The sequence below is a fragment of the Orycteropus afer genome, unplaced genomic scaffold, assembly GCF_000298275.1.
Source record: "Orycteropus afer afer isolate SDZICR_OR568_19922 unplaced genomic scaffold, OryAfe1.0 scaffold00267, whole genome shotgun sequence".
Taxonomy (NCBI): Eukaryota; Metazoa; Chordata; class Mammalia; order Tubulidentata; family Orycteropodidae; genus Orycteropus; species Orycteropus afer.
The window spans coordinates 1183651-1187590 of record NW_006921854.1 but is presented as its reverse complement, the minus strand read 5'-3'; positions in this window follow the sequence as shown (position 1 = coordinate 1187590).

Below are 3940 nucleotides of genomic sequence, written 5' to 3'. Positions count from 1 at the left end.
TCTGATTTTTTCCACAGCACTTTATGGTTTTGCCTTTCACATTTATTTTTAATCCTCTAAGAATCGATTTTTATATATGATGCTCAGTAGAGATCCAATTTCATTTTTTCCATGTGAGTAAACAGTTGTTCTAGCACCATTTATTAAATAGTCTATCTTGTCCCTGGTACTGCTTTGCAGAACCATCTGCATGATCAATCAACTTTTCATATATGTGTGGGTTTGTTTTGTGGCTCTTTGTTCTGTTCCATTAGTCTATTTCTCTAACCCTGATGATTCACCACACTGCCTTTATACCTATCCCTTTATAAAGGCATTGATAAATGGTTATAAAATAAATTGATAGTGTGTATCGTAAATGTTCCAACCTTGTTATCTTTTCTTCTATAGGAATGTCTTGTACAGTTTTGGCTCTTTGCTCTCCCATATGAATTTCAGAATCAGTTTGACAAGCTTCATGGGGGGGGGGGAGGAGAATCTGCTGGGATTTTGACTGCAGTTGCATTTTAACCTGAGAGAATGGATGTCTTTATGGTTTTGAATCTGCCTTCCTATCCAAGAACATGTTTATCACTCCATTTATTTGAGTTGTCTTTAATAGCTTTTAATAAAGTTTTACAGTTTTATCTATAAAGGTCCTGCACATCTTTTGTTAGGTATATTTCTAGATACTTTATATGTTTGTTTCTATAATAAATGAGTATACTTTTAAATATTTAAAATAAGCTACATTTTTCAAATTACTTCTTTTTTAAAAAAATCTGTATTTGTGCTTTAGGGGGAAGTTCACAGAGTAAGTTAGTTTCCCATTCAACAGTTTGTACATGAAGGATCCCACGACATTGGTTGCATTCCCCACAATGTGTATGTGTTCTCCCCATTTCTGCCCTGTTTTCCCTGTTTCATTTCATCTGAATTTTCTACCTCGTCCTGCCTTCTCATCTTTGCTTTTGGGCAAATTGTCCTTTTGAACTTGTGTAATTGATATTTCTAAGGAACATGGATCCCCCAGGTGTTATTGATGATAGGCCTACTATTTAGCTGAAGAGTAGTCTCTGGGACTGGCTTCAGCTCCACGTCAGAATGGTGTCTTAGTGCCATGGTCTCAAGGATTCCTCCATCTCTGAGACACCAGTAAATTCAGTCTTTTTGTTCTTTTGAGTTTTTGTTCTGCATTTCTCTCCCATTCTCTTCTGGACACTGTGCTGTGATTTCAGACATGGTGTGCTCTGTTGTCTATATTAATAAGCACACAGCACCTTCAGTTTTGTATGTAGAAATATCTACAACCAAACCTACATGTGCACATGGGTGTCCTCCCTTATATCCTGTCACACTGCATTAATATACCTATCTACCTACATATTCATTTGTGAATTGTTGTTTGTTTATAATATTGTTGATGGATTTTCTAGGTTTTAGTAATTACTGTCCATGGAAGCAGCAGTGAAGAAGTCAAACAATGCATTGCGTTGGGCAAATCTGCTGCAAAAGACCTCTCTCTCGCCATTTAATTAATTAATTTTATTGTGCTTTGGGTGCAAATTTACAGAGCAAACTTGGTTTACATTCAACAATTCATGCACATCTGATTTCACGGCCCCGATTACCATCCCCAACTATAAAAATCTCTCCTCCCCTTTCCTCCTGTGCCCACCCCCTCCCTGTGCCCTTCTCATTCGTGCATTCCTGTCTGTCCAGCTTTCCCTCTGTGTGAGTGCTACCCCTCTGGTGTCTCATGACTGGTTGATCCAAGGCGTGCATCTCCCTAGAGGAGGTGGGTGCATTGACCTGGGGTAGGTGTTCTGCATGTAGGTCTTTCTACTGTCAGGCTGAGAGCCAATCCACGGAACTGAGGCCAAGTCTAGGCCTGAAGGGTAACCCTGGGCCACAGTCTTGGGGGTCCCACCAGTCTCTTTCCAACCAGTAATTCTGGTCATTTTTGTGTTTTTGAATTTTCTTCCACATTTTTCCTCCCACTCTATCCAGGATCTCTAGTTCTGATCCTTTTTGGAGTGGTTGGCATTGGGAGCTGGGCACCATCTAGTTCTTCTGGTCTCAGGGTCATGGAGGCTGAGGTCCTTGGGGTCCATCTTGTCTTTGGACTAGTTGTTTCCAGATGACTTTGATTTTCTTCACTCTTCTTTGATTCAGATGAGAGGAGACCAATAGTTGCCTCTTAGATGGCCACTTGAAAGCTTTTAAGACCCCAGTTGCTACTCACCAATGTAGGTTGTAGAACAAAATTTTGATGTATTATGTTGTGCCAGTTGAGCATGATGCCCACCAAGACCATGGTTTTTTGTCTGCAGGCCCAGTGATTCTCTGTCACAAGGTATTTGGTTGTCTCTGAAAAGTTACCCCAACCCTGTCTTCTGTTGCTTCTATAATGTAAGTGGCTAATTTTGTAGCACAAGTGTATATGTGAGATTATCTTCTGCCAAAACTATGCTTGGTCTAGCATATATTCCTGTTCACCTACCCCCACCTGCTCCTCTCACCTGTCTATGTGTTAATCCGCAGCCTAGTATTGGGTGCTAGTGATACTGTGGTGTTGTGCCTGTAATAGTATTTGCCTCTGTTGTCTATATCTTTTGTGTACATTTCAGTGTCTTTCCCTTCCCTGATGTCACCTTGCTGGTCAGAGACTCTTTCCATACCATCCTCCCTCACCCAAATCAACATGTGACCCCCAACTAGATCGAGATCTTCCCTTCCCAGTAACCAACAAAGTGAATTTCCTTCCCTGAGTAAACCTTTCCTTGACTTTTTACAATAGTGGGCTCATACATTATTTGTCCTCTGTGATTGACTTATCACTCAGCATGTTGTTGTTGTTGTTGTAATGTGCCATCGAGTCAGATCTGACTCATAGCAACCCCTCCTTGGGTTTCCGAGGCAGTATCACTATGGAAGTAGATTGCTCCATCTTCCTTCCGAGGAGTGGCTGGTGGATTTGAACCGCCAGCCTTCTGGTTAGGAGTCAAGTGCCTTAGGCACTATGCTACAAGAGCTCCCATCACTCAGCATAATGTCCTCTAAATTCATCCATGTTGTGAGATGATTCATGTATTCTTCATTATTCTTTAATGTTATATAGTGTTCCATTGTGTGAATGTACCATAGCTTGGTTATCCATTCATGTGTTAATGGCATTGAAGTTGTTTCCATCTCTTTGCTGTAGTGAATTGTGCTGTAATGAACATAGGTGTGCATATGTCTGTTTGTGTCCTGTCTCTCACCTCTTTAGAATATATCCCTAGTAATGGAATGCGAAAGACCTCTTTAAAGTGTTTAAGAGCAAAAATGTCACTTTTAGCTTTTTGTTGGAGATCAGCTGTACATAGGTGGATGGATTTATGTCTGGATTTTCAATCCTTTTCCATTGATCTATGTGTCTTTTGTACCTGTACTAGTCTATTTTGTCCACCTGTATAGTAGATTCCCAGACCAGGCAGTATGAGGCCTCCTACTTTGTTTTTGTTCTCCAATAATGCTTTACTTATCTAGGGCTTCTTGGAATTTTGAGTGAGATTGAATTATAGCTGTAGACTGCTGTGGGTAGAGTTGATGTTTTTACAATGTTAAGTCTTCCTATCCATGAAAATGGTATGTTTTGGTTTCTTGCCATAGTGTTTCGTAGTTTTCTTTGTGTAGGTCTTTCATGTCTCTGGCGAGATTTATTCCTAAGTATTTTTTTCTTTTTTGGGGAGGTGTTGTAAATAGTATCGTTTATCTTATTTCCTTTTTGAAGTTCCTTTTGTTGGTGTGGGGAGCTCTGGTAGCATAGTGCCTAAGGCATTTGACTGCTGACCAGAAGGCTGGTGGTTCAAACCCATGAGCCACTCCTCAGAAGGAAGGTTGGGCAATCTACTTCCATAGTGATACTGCCTTGAAAACCCAAGGAGGTGTTGCTATGAGTCTGATCCAACTCAATGGC